This window comes from Mesoplodon mirus (genome assembly GCF_964341445.2).
Source record: "Mesoplodon mirus genome assembly, chromosome: 2".
Classification (NCBI taxonomy): Eukaryota; Metazoa; Chordata; class Mammalia; order Artiodactyla; family Ziphiidae; genus Mesoplodon; species Mesoplodon mirus.
This window is the reverse complement of record NC_138977.1, coordinates 58,994,091-59,006,788: the sequence shown is the minus strand read 5'-3', so window position 1 is coordinate 59,006,788 and position 12,698 is coordinate 58,994,091.

The following is a 12,698-nucleotide window of genomic DNA, read 5'->3' as shown; positions in this document are numbered from 1 at the left end:
GAGTTCCATCCAGTAGCAGAGATCCCAAATGAACTGACTGTGATGATGCTACGATGCTGCATGTGACGAGCTGGGAACAAGTGTGACCCAGGGTCATCCAGACAAGTGGTTCCCAGCCCAGCCTGCAGGGCCAGGCAAGGCCAATGAAGCAGGGCAGCTGCTGGGGAAGATGCAGCATTTTGGAACCTTCGTGTGACTCAGCCAGACAAGAAGGGGTCAGCCAGGACATACAGGTAGCTGTCAGGGTGGGGTCCTCCAGCAGTTCTGGATCCCAAGGTGAGAGGGTCAAGCAGCGAGTCTGGGAGGGGTCAGAAGTGGTGTTTAAGGCAAAGGGAATAGCAGACAGGGGACTTGAGATCAAGTCTGGGGTGAGGGCCAGTGTGGCTTAAACTCATCTTGCTGGAGGGTGGGAATGACCATGGTGTGCAGGGCAGAAAGAGGGTGGAGCTGTGCAGAGAGGAGTCTGTCATAACAAATTACTGCAGACTGGTGGCTTAGAACAACAGAAATGTCCTCTCTCACAGTTCTAGAAGTCAGAAGTCCGAAATCCAGGTGTTAGCAGGGCAGTGCTCCTTTTGAAGGCCTCCGTGGAGGATCCTTTTCTGCTTCCTCCAGCTGCTGGTGGCTGCCTACAATCCTTGGCATCCCTTGGCTTATAGCCGCATCACTCCAATTTCTGCCTCCACTGTCACATGATGTCTCCCTGTGTGTCCGTGCTTCACCCAAATTTCCCTCTTCTTTAAGACATCAGTCATTGGATTAGGACACACTCTAATCCAGGATAACCTCATTTTAATGGATTTTATCTGCAAACACTCTGTTTCCAAATGTGGACACATTCCCAGGTGTCAGGTGTACGTGAATTTTGAGGGGACACCAGAACAGGAGGGCCAGCAGGAGCTGACCTGAGCCTATTTGAAAAGTGCCATCATTCTGCTAAGCCAGACCCTGCTGGTTTCACATGGGGCTTGGCAGGAATGGCTGGGATGGTGGATGGGAGCTTTATTGGGGCTTTGGGGCCCACTATTAGCAGGTAGTTTGCCTGTCTGTGTAACTTCCAGTAAGTGTAGGAAAAACTGAGCGATGGGCCAACTGGGCCAGAAAAGTGTGAAATTCCGCCTGCAGAGCTGGGTGGTGAGAGGCAAATACAGCATCCAGGAGCTCTCATTCTAATCCTGCCCTCAGCTGCTTCTTTGTGTGACCCTGGGGAAGTGACTTTCCCTCTCTGAGCCTCACCTTCCTCACATGAGACACGAGGGCTGGGCCTGGCTGACCTCTGCAGGCCCTTACAAGAGTGGAAATTTGTATTTTAAATCTGATGCTCCCCAGGATAAAGGAGTCAACCCCAGGGATGCTGGGGACCCCCCTGAGGCTGGCCCTAGGAGAGGACCACTTACTCTGGAAAAAGCTGGCCACTTGTCAGCCCCTGACTTGGGTAGAAAGTCCTCCTCCCCCGCCACCACCACCCCCGCCATGACACACAGCCAAGGTCATTGTTTCATTTTTAGAGAGAAATCAGGGTGTCTTCTGTGGCTGAGTGATGCAGACGAGGGGTGGAGGGTGGGGGCATGAAAGGCAGCCACAGAGATGGATATTGTGCTTGTCCTGGCAACCCTGGCTCTGCAGCTCCTGGGCTGGGGCTCTTGAGAGACGCTGTCCCCAATCAACGCAATGATAAATATACCCTGGCTTGGCCTACCGGCACTGAGGGCAAAGTAGGGAGCCACGTGACAACACGGGCACTCTGCAACACCCCATATTCATGCCCTCCCTGGAGGCTGGGCCAGTCTCCACCTTGAGGTGGCATGCCCTACCCTGCTGCTGGCCACCACTGGGGTCGGTGGGTAGCCAGTGGGGCAGGACCAGTTGCCCAGACTCCCAAAGCCAGAAGCCCCCTGATTCTGAGTGTATATGGGCACATGTGTGCATGTGTACACACACACACGTGCCTGAGTACAGGGTCATGTGCAACATCGCACATTTACAATATACAGACACACCCTCATCTACCCCCATTCACAGGTATCTACACTAATATGTGGATATACACCAAGTCCCCCAACCATGGGTTCCCACCACCCCCAGGCCCAGTCACTGGTCAAGGCAGGCACAGCTCAATGTGGCCCCGAGTACATGCCCAGGAAACGAGGCTCTCATCCCCCCACCCGCTGCTGGGAGATGGAGCCTGGCGTAGGCTATGACACCTCTGTGCTCAGGAAAAGTGTGCAGCTTGTTTCTTGGCTCTTCGCTGCCTCTCACCCCATGCAGCGCACACCACCAGGACCTAATGTGCCTCATTGCCATTTTGGTACTCATACAAGCAACCCTCAGTTAAGAATTTGGGCACAAGTGGTTTATTTGGGAGGTGATCCCAGGAGACTTGGTGAGGGAGCAAGGGGTGAGGCAGGGAGGAAGGAAAGGGGATGAAGTGTGTGTTCATGATGGGTTTGTGCTGGGAGCCTGATTCCACCCAGATTCTTCTGGAAGACTGGGTAGCACATACCTCAGAACTGCTGTCCTTCTCGAGGGGTAAGGGTGCCCAGGTATTTATCCATTAGTTCCCATCCCTCATTGCTTGAGGACGATCATCTCCACGAATATCTGTCCTGCTCCCCTCAAGGGCCAAGCACGCTCCTCAACCAAAGAGCTCCTTCCAGAAGAGACACCGTGCATGGGCAACCCCGCCAGGGCTATAGTGACTGCTGGGGAGGACTGAGGGGGCATCCAACAGCCACCTGTCCCGCCCCACCCTGGCTGTGTGAATATCCATGTATAAGCTATGCTCACACACGCAAACTCACATGCTCACACACACATATGCACCCATCCTAGTGGTTCTCCCTCGTATCCCCACCTTGGTCCTCTCTGCTCCTGCCCACCTGGTCACTATGTGGCCCGGAGAAGTAGGGGACCTGGGCCTTTCATCACCCAGGCTGCCCCCCTTCTCCTGGCTCTAGGAACCCCCATCCCCAGAGCCCCTCTGCACTGCTGTCCTCTACCAGGCTCTCGGGTTTCAGCACCTGGCTTCAGCCCAATCTATCAGCCGCAATCTGGGCTTTGAAGCGGGAGACTCCCCAGACAGACAAAGGGGCGACTGCAAGGGGGGGGCCTGGGGTGCCAGCCCAGGTGTGCGACGATTATCTTGGGGGCCTAATCAAGGTGCCTTGTCCCCAGCTTGGCTGGTGAATGACAGCTGCCCGAGCCCCTCCCACCACTCCCCTTGCTGGCTGCCAGGACAGCGACAGACACCTGCTAGGCCCCAGACCCCTTCCCTCCCCTGCCTGGCTTCCTTTTGTACCAGCACAAAGGGGGACAAAGCCAGGCCCCACCTGGAGAGGGGGAGGCCCCAGGGCTCCCACTTCTCAGCTGTGGCCATCTCTGCCTGTGAATGCCAGAGTTTTGTAATGAGCTGGGGGCGGGGGGGCCCACAGAGAGACTGACAGGCAGACGGCAGCCCAGGATGAGCAACAGGGCCAGGAGAGGACCCATCCAGGACAGCTGCCCAGACGAGGTGCCCCTGGGGGTGAGGGTGCACAAGACAAAGACGCAGACATGGGTACTGCTCCACCCTCCCCAGGGACCCTGTTAAGATCTCCTTTGTCCCCAGAGCCCATTTGGGGAGCAGGACCAGAACCAGCCCCGTCTTTTACAGAAGCTGGGGAGAAAGAAAGCTCAGAGTAGTTGAGGGAGCCAGCCATACTCACACCAGCCCTGGGCCCCAAAGCCAGACCCTCGGTGCCTGGCTGGGTCGCCTCCCACAGACACCCATCTTAGAGTGTACGGCAGACTGCCCTCTGCAGGGCGGGCACGAGGATGTGGGGAGCGGGTGGCTTTAGCAGCAGCTGGAGCAGACTGGCCCAAGCTGACCTCGAGTTGCCTCCTGTCTCCTGGCCAGTCACCTTCCCTCAGGGTTCAGGGGCAGCCAGGCCATCACCTCCCCTTCCTCTTCTTCTTCCCTCTTCCAAACTGTTTCTGAACGCGCTACATGGCAGGGCTGTGACTCCCACATACAGTGTGTACGGTGGGGTTGTGCAACATGGTGGCCCTCAGCTTTTCCTCGGAGGCTGGGGGAGAGGGAAGGAACAAGTGTGGAGCAGGTGGGGAGAGAGACAGACAGAGATCATCTTGGCCCCAGATCCCTCCTGGAAAAGAGTTAGAGGAACATGAGTGGGAGAGAAACAGAGAGAAGCCCAAGTAGAAAGTGACAATCCTGGAGAGAGACCAGTCCACTGGACTCCTCAGTTTCCAGGCTATTAAGATGAGCCATAAGCTTCCCTAGAACCATCCTTCAGAGTTGGGGGGAGAGGGGCTGCGACAGGAGAGAACACATTATTCACAGCTAAAGAAAGACTCATTACTTTGCACCACCCTTTGGCTGGTATTGAATATACCATCGCTCCCCTCTTAACAAATGGCTTCTTGAGGGTTTAATTAACTTCTTGGTACCCTCAGGCAGGCAGCCTGGCCTCCACCATTGGGCAAATCTTGAGTCAGCCGTGTTGAGGGCCAGAGACAGCCTTCAGGAGAGGCAGCTCCTGCCAAAGTGGAGGGGACAAGACGAGGGGCAGCACCGTGCTTGACCCGACTCCCTGCCCATGTTACAGATGGGAGGACTGAGGCCTTGAGGGGAGAAAGCAACTTGGGCAGATTGCTCAAGGTTACACAGTAAGATGGGGGCATAGCCAGGCCTAGCATTCAAGCCCTGAGCAAGCAGGAGGATGCTTAACCTTCCAGAGCCTTACCCATGCCTTCTCATCATAAGGTTATTAAACCACAGTGTGTACACAGCATAGAGTGATTCTGTAATTACTGGTTTAACTTGATCAAGACTCAAGGCAAGTTGGCCTGAGACTAACAAGTTGGCCTGAGACCAAGTCCTTTCAGATCATCATTCTCATCTTTGTAAATAATGATCAAGCCCTTGTGATGTGTCAGATGCTGTGCTAAGCCTTTCATGTATTATCTCATTTAATCCTTACAACACTCCCAGGAGGCTATCCCCACTTTTCAGATGAGGAAACTGAGGCTCAGAGAGAAAAGTAACACCCAAAGTTCACCTTGCCTGAACTCCTAGGCTATACTGCCTCTCTAGAGAAGAACACATGTCATTAGACCCAATCTTTGCACTGAAGGGGAAACCGAGAACCTGCCCAAGGTCACTCAGGTCAGAAGTGGACTCATCGCTTCTGATTCTGTGCCCAGTGAAAGCCCTTTGCAAGCATACCACGTAGCCCATCCTCTCTGCTTCATTCCACACTTCCCCTGCCCTTAATCTCCTTTCCCTCTGGAGGAGCTGGGCCCCTGGCTTCATGAGCCACACTGAGAAGCCCCAGTGAGCAAAGGGCAAACCCGGGCTCAGGAGCCGGACCCAGGTTGAAATCCTGCTCTGCAGTTTTGTGCTGTGGTCCTCAAGCAAGTCTCTCCCTCTTAGCAGAGCCTCAGTTTCTTCATCTGGCAAATTAAAGCATGCCTCACAAGACATTTGTGAGAATTAACTATGAGTTTAAAGCACTTAGGCCAGTGTCTGACCCATCGTGGAATGCACTCATGGCAGAATCACTGGGTAAGGGAATCCCTACCTCCCTCCAGCACCCAGCAACTGCAGTAGCTCATCCCCCACCCCCAGGGCTGTCACCAGCCCCCGCCCCCCCCCATTCGAATTGGGGCAGAGAAACCCTGGAGGATACTAGATGCCAGAACAGAGCCCTCCCTGCCCAGGGGGAGCAGGAAGACCACCACTTGGGCTGTGGGCTAATTAATTGTAGTGGGCTGACAGCAGAGAGGGGCTGAGCTTTTTGCCGACGAGTCCAGAGCAATGATGGAATAATGGGCTCTAATGCACTGGTCTTCTCCGGGGACCTGTCTTTCATCCCCAACAAAACTAATTAATGACAGCAATAAATAAAGCAGTCCAGCCTGCACTGCCCGGAGCAGCCAGGACTCTTGGAGAAAAGCCTGTTGCTCCCAGCCCAGGGAGTGCTGAAGCCCAGGGTCCTCTGTGCAGGTGGGGTGAGGGCCATATGATGTCATGTGGGTTGGGGCAGGAGGGATCAGGCCCAAGAGGTCCACTCCACCCCAGGCTGAAAATTGGGCAGCTGTGAGTTCTAATCCCAGATTAGCCACCACACTGCTGTGTGACCTTGCCAGGTTGTTCTACATCTGTGAGCTTGGGACATTAACCCCAAGTGGATCAAATGTGTGTAGCCTACAAGCCAGGGGGAGTCACATTTCCTTTTATGGCTGAGAAAGTGGGATAAGGCCAGGCACATCACAGGAAGGATGTCCCACTCATGGGTCTCAAGTCAGTGAATGCTGTAACACAAAAAGCAGTTATGTCCGTGATTTTAAGCTTTTAGCATGGATCAGAATCCCCTGCAAGCCTTGATGAAACCCAGACTATGGCCTTCCCCCAGAGTTTTGGAGCCGGTGGGTCCTGAGAATTTGCCTTTTCAATAAGTTTCCAGGGGATATTGAGGCTGCTGGTCAGGGACCCCACTCTGAGAAGCTGTACTCTAGACTTAATGCCGAAGGCTTCAGTTCTCACCCTGTCTCTGCTTCTGGCTAGCTTGGGGTCCCTCACTTCCCCTCTCGGGGTCTCAGTTTCTCCATCTGTACATGTGAGTGTGTGTGTGTAGGGAGACTGACCTCTTATGACTCTGGGGTCTCTGCTCTGCCTTTGGAGGCAGCTCGAGACCTCCCACATGGCCTGTGACATCAGAGCCAACCTCTGTGCATGTCTCAGTCCTCTTGGGCTGAATTGGCTCAAAGCAGAGGGAGAGCACAAAAGAACCAGCATCTTTTAAGGAGCCCCCACCCCAGTTTGTAGTGAACCACATGCCCCTAGGAGATAGCAGCCCCCCTTGTCAGTGTGGGAATCCTTGTTTCTCAGCACATCCCCACCTAGTGGTCCCTGCTTCTTCTTGCACACCTCCACTAACAGGGAGCTCATTTACTCCCATGGCGGGGCATTCCATTCTAAGGTCATAAGAAAGTGTTTGTTTGTTTGTTTGTTTGTTTGTTTTTAGTGCAAGTTCAAAATCTGCCTCCCCGTGATGGATTCCCTTGACCACTCCCTCCTGGGTCTCAGTTTCCTCAAAGGTCCCTTTCATCTTTGATATTAGAAAGCCTGCATTGGAGACTAGTCTCTACCACTCATTGCTTGGGGACTTTGGGAAAGCCAGTGTGAGCTCTGAGCTCCTGTTTCTCCCTCTGTAGGATGGGCAAAAATGAGATAAAGAGGTGAGAATACAGAGCTCAGTGTAAATGCAAGAAGTTCCAATCACTATTGTGTGGTGACATGGCCCTGCTCAGAGTTTGGCTGGGAATCCCATTTCCAGGTCAGCTGACTTTTCCTGAGGCCTTTCTGTCTGCAGGCGAGAATGAGCTACAGCCCCCTCCCTGTATATGGGACATTTTAAATCATAAGTTACCCCCTCTCTGCGGGACTTGCCCCTGACTCCCTTGGGCCTGTAGCCAGTGCTCTGGAGCGGCCCTCCACGGAGTCTTCCACCAGAAGTGCTGGAGGCAAAGGCCAGCAGCCTGGGACGTTGCACACAGTGACGTGAGTCCTGACTGCACTTCCCTGCACAGCAGCTTAGCACCTCGGGCCTGGCCCGGGATCTCACCAGTGTCTGAGCCGCGTAGCAGGTCCAACAGAAACTCCACCCTCCTCTCTATACAGTCGGGGTTCTACCTTCAGGCAGAAGAAGTACACACCAACTGAGCAGAGATGGGATCTACTGAATGGACACTGGGCGTCACAGAATCTCTGGGAAGGGCTGGAAGACACAGTGCCCAGACTGTAGGCTGAACCACCATGCCACCAAGCCAGTTTGGGGAGGGCACTGCCACAGAGCACAGGAGGTCACCCGGTGCTCTGCGTCCAGGCCCACAGGCCTGTGCCTTGCCGCCTACTGCCTGAGCCACACCCGACGCTCACGGAGCTGCCCTGCGGCCCCACCCAACACCAGAATGGTGTTCCTAGAGTCTTGCTTAATTGCATCGTGGCCCACCTCATTGGCCGACCTCAGCTAATAGGTCTGTGATTGAGCTGCAAGAGAGGCTGGGAAAGTGACAAGCTGGGATTTTCACCTTCTATAACAGCAGATAAGCTCTGCCTTCCACCAGGAGTGGGAAATCTTCCAAATACAGAAAGAAGGTTCAGATCTGGGCCGGGGAAAGCATGCTAGTGGCCACTCCCGTTCAATGCAACCCACCTTTGGCAAGCATTGACGTGCAGCAAGGTCACGGGCAGGATGCAGATAAAAATAACAGCTCAGCCTGAGCATGTGCTATGGGCCAGCCTCTCTTCTAAGGGCTTCTCACGGATCATCTCGTTGAGGCCTCTCAGTATCCTTAAAAGGAAAGTACTTTTATTATTATAACCATCCCCTCTGTTTCACCAACAAGAGAACAAAACCAGAGAGGTTGTCCGTCGTTGGGCAGCTAGCGAGAAGCAGACCCCCGGCTTGAGCTCCACTGTTCGGCTCCTGGGCCTGTGTTCCTGGCGCTCTCTGCTCTTCCCCTCTGTCTCACACAAGGGAGACCCAGCCACCATCCTCAGGAAGCAGGAGAAGCACACACCACTGAATACAAGGCAGATGGAATGCAAGGCAATGGACTGGAACCACAGAGCAGCCAGGGACTTGGGTGTAGAGAGTGTAGGGTTGCTGTGCAAATTTAATAACACGGAGGATGTAAAATGCCTAGTTTGGGTCAATGGCACACAGAAAGTCTTTTTAAAAGTGCCAACTACCATCACCACCATCACCACCGTCATGGTTATCACCTTCATCATCACTGCCACCATCCTCACCATCATCATCACTGCCACCACTGATGCCTTTGTTTATTCTGGCCCTGCCTCCTGGACCACCCTTCACTGCCTTCTCATTTACAAAGGGGTGTAACTGAGCATGAGGCCTACTCATCCTTCATGGCCCAGTTCAAATGCAGCCTCCTGCATATAGCTTCCCTGATACCCACAGTCAAGGACTGCAGGAAGCCTCCCAGCGCCCCCAACTGCCGTGCGTGTGTGTGTGTGTGTGTGTGTGTCCTCTTCTTGCTTACACCGAACTACAAAACTCTCCAGTTCACCAGCCCCTGCTTCCCTCTCACACTGTCTTTACTTCCCTTCATCTACCCGCAACTTCTCTGAGCCACTTTCTGGGTAACTTGGCCTCCAGCACAGATGATCAAATGGGGTGTACTCAGGCTCCTGAGAAAGTGCTGGGGTTACCCACTCCTACCTCTCTGGACCCCATTAGCTGCCTCATAACCTAGGCCCTTCCCAAAGTCACCATCTACCAAGTTTAATCCACACGGCAATTCATCCTGTCCTAGATAAAGGCACAGGCCAGAGGCCTCGCCTCTGGTTTTGAGTCAGGATTCTGTCACTTTCTGGGCATGTGTCCCTGAATGAGTCACTCTCTCTCTGGGGGTCTGAGTTATCCCTCCATCCACAGGTTGTGTAGGTACAGGGATGGAAGATTTCTCCGTCCCTTTCTGAGTCTCAGCGTAGGTAGGAGAGGGGTTTGGTCCTTGCTCATATGGCCCTCCTCCCTTCTAAACGATAGGTGTTGTGTGGTGGGTAGAGGGTCCTTTAAGGTGGCTTTGCACAGGTCAGGCCTCCTTCTTGCCCACAATGCCAGCAGCAGCCTCTCCTCTGTTCAGCAGTGGCTGGCTGGGCTGGGGGCTGAGGTGGGCCCCATGCGAGGGACACTTGGCCCTGTCTCAGCCGAAAGGCTCAGAGCAAGGGGCTCCCAGTCCTGTTGCCTTCAGCTGAGAGTCTCAGAGCTCTTGGCCCAAGACCCCAAGGGGAGGGATATTTACGGTTTAATAACTGGCCTATTGATTCTCATTTATTTGCCGCCAACGGGGCTTACCCAGGAAGTGAAGGCGAAAGGGCTGTGTTTGTAAATAAGTCTCCAGTCGGCCCCATCACTCAGCCTGCCAGGCTTGCTTCTGACCAGGGAGATGAGCTGGGTTAATATAACACAGTGCCCTCTGTTTCGCCGAGCTCTGACAGACCGCTGTAGGGACACCAGCCCATCCAGGCCAGCCCCTGAGGCCCTCCTGAGCCCAAGTCCCTTCCCTGTGCCCTTCATAGTTAGCAATGCACTTCCATATCTTTGATCTCTTTGGCTATCTCCTTTGAAGGAGGAAGAGCAGGCTTAGTAGCCCACTTAACAGATGAGAACACTGAGACTGACAGAGATGATAAACTTTATTTGAGGACAGACTGCCAGGAAAGGGTGGGTGAGGCAGGATTGCAACTTGAGCAGTGTTGGCTGGCTGACTCTCTTAGTTAGCTATTGCTATGTAACAAACCAGCCCAACATTTAGTAGCTTAAAATAAGAACTGTTATTTCTCATGAGTCTCTGGGTGTCATGAGTCTCTGAGTTTAGCTGATCTGAACTAAGCTTGACCAACGTGGCTGGGCTCAGTCTGTGGTGAGGATCCACTTGGGCTGCTGCTGTAGGGCAACCTCAGCCCAGACACCTGGGCTCTGCTCTGTGTATCTCTTGTATCCGTCTTGCTGGCTGGCCTGGGTTTGTTCTCATGGAGGTGGCAGGAGTCCAAGAGAAGAAGCAGGGCCGAATGAGCATTTTAACTGGCCTCGGCTTGTGTCAAGTTGGTTACTACCCCACTGGCCAGAGCAGGTCACTGTTGGAGAGCACTACTTAAAGCCGTAGTTACAGCAAGGCATGACAAATTCAGGCCATTGACGCCATCAGTCTACTGCACTGCCCCAAGAGCATTGCACTTTCCACAGTTTTCCAGCATTCTGCCCCTTTCTCTTGCAAAGAATTGAAGCCTTGAACAAGGAGGGAATTCCATGGTCTTTCTCCAAGTCTGGGTAGCAGGGACAGCCCTCTTGAGAAGCATGAGGGTTGGTCTGGGCAGCACCAGAATGAAGAACTGAGACCTAAAGATTTGGGCTTAAGACATGGAGGGACTTTCCAAGGACCAAGGCTGTCCCACAATAGAAAAGCCTCCTTAGGTAGTGAGCTCCCAGTCACCGGGAATGTGCAAGCACAGATCAGATGCTGACTGCGTGGCTGCAGGAGGGATTCTGCCTCCAGTGAGACTAGATGCAGACCAGGTAAGCTTCAGGCTCCCTTCTAGCTCCACAAATTTAGAAGTATATAAAAGAGTGGGCCAAGCACTGCCGACCCACAGCTGAGGAATGCCGCTCTCCAACCTCTACAGTCTCTCCCAGTCTGGCCCCAGACATAGCGGGTCCCAAGTACCAATCCAGAACAGAGTTGTTTTCTAGTAGAGAGCAAAAAATCACGAGAGACAGAGAAATCTCCCCTCCAGCCCCATGGGAAAAAGAGGAGAGGGAAACCTGGAGCCGAGAGACCCCAGCCAGCCCCAGAGAGGCGGCCTGGCAAAGGGAAGAGTGTGGACTCTGGAGTCAGACACACCTGGTCAGAAGTGACCTCAGGTCAATGCTCATTTCTCCCAGCCTCTTGCCCGCATCTATAAAGGGATAACGCTGCCGTGCTGGATGGCTGTGAGGGTTACCTGAGACAACGTAAATGGAACTTCCATGGAAGTGAAACATAGATTAAACAACGATATTTTTTCTTTTCTTTTTGAGTCATAGCAGATGAGAGCAAGAGCTGACGTGAAATCTGTGTTACCTCAGGGCTAGTGTAGCTACTTGCCCCTGCCCCTCCCTGCTTGTCCAGAGGGGACAGCAGACCCCTGGGTCTGGGTGGGAGGATGTGGAGTCCCCAGGGGAAGGGCAGGGCCAGGCCAGGGGAAGGAGCTCCTGGTCAGGACACCCCCTCTCACACCTCCCACCCCCGATCCAGCAATCAAAGCAGGGATGACTGAGCAGCAGGCCTAGGGCTGACTGAAACAACTCACCAACCACATGCCCCCTCCTCCAATTCCGGCCTCCAGGTAAGTGCCCCTTCTCTGTGGCAGGAACCTCATTAATGGAGAGAGAGGAGGGGAGAGGGAAGGGGAGAGCAGTCAGCTGACGGCCTTTTCCACTTTCTGGAGCCTTGGGAGTTTTCTCAGATAATAATAGTAACAGAACCTCACCTTTGGGCAGAGCCTCGGAGTTCTCCCCAAGCCTGTGTGGCCTTTAGTGGAGCAGGCTCAGGGCGGAGAGGTGCAGCTGTCCCACGGTGGCCTGGCTGGCTGACCGCCTGACCACAGTCACCCGGCCCACTGACCCACCAACACAGGCAGTGACGGACAGACACAGTGAGCGTCCGACGGACAGACTCGAGGGTTGGCTGATAGTGAATGGATGACACATGTATGGATTGACTGACGGAAGACTGTCTCATGGACTCACTGACTGATACAGCATCTGACAGGCTCACGGGCTGCCTCACTGCCCGTCTCACTGGCTCTGCACTAATAAACTTACCACCTGACTATTCTGCCTGACAGACTCAGGGATTCCCCGACTAAGCATTGTCTCCCCAGCTAACTGGCTGACAGAGAATGTCCATCTGACACACTGATTGCCGGGCTGACTGTCTTATCACCAGCTGTCTTATGACTGACTCACACTCTCACTCATTGACATTGTGACTGACCAGCTACCTGACTGACTACCAGTCAACATGCTGATGCCTGGCCACTCCATGTCCCAGCGGGCCTTTCACACTAACCCTCACAGCAATAGGCAGCAGACCCACTGATTGACAGTAGGGTTGACCTAGTCATAATT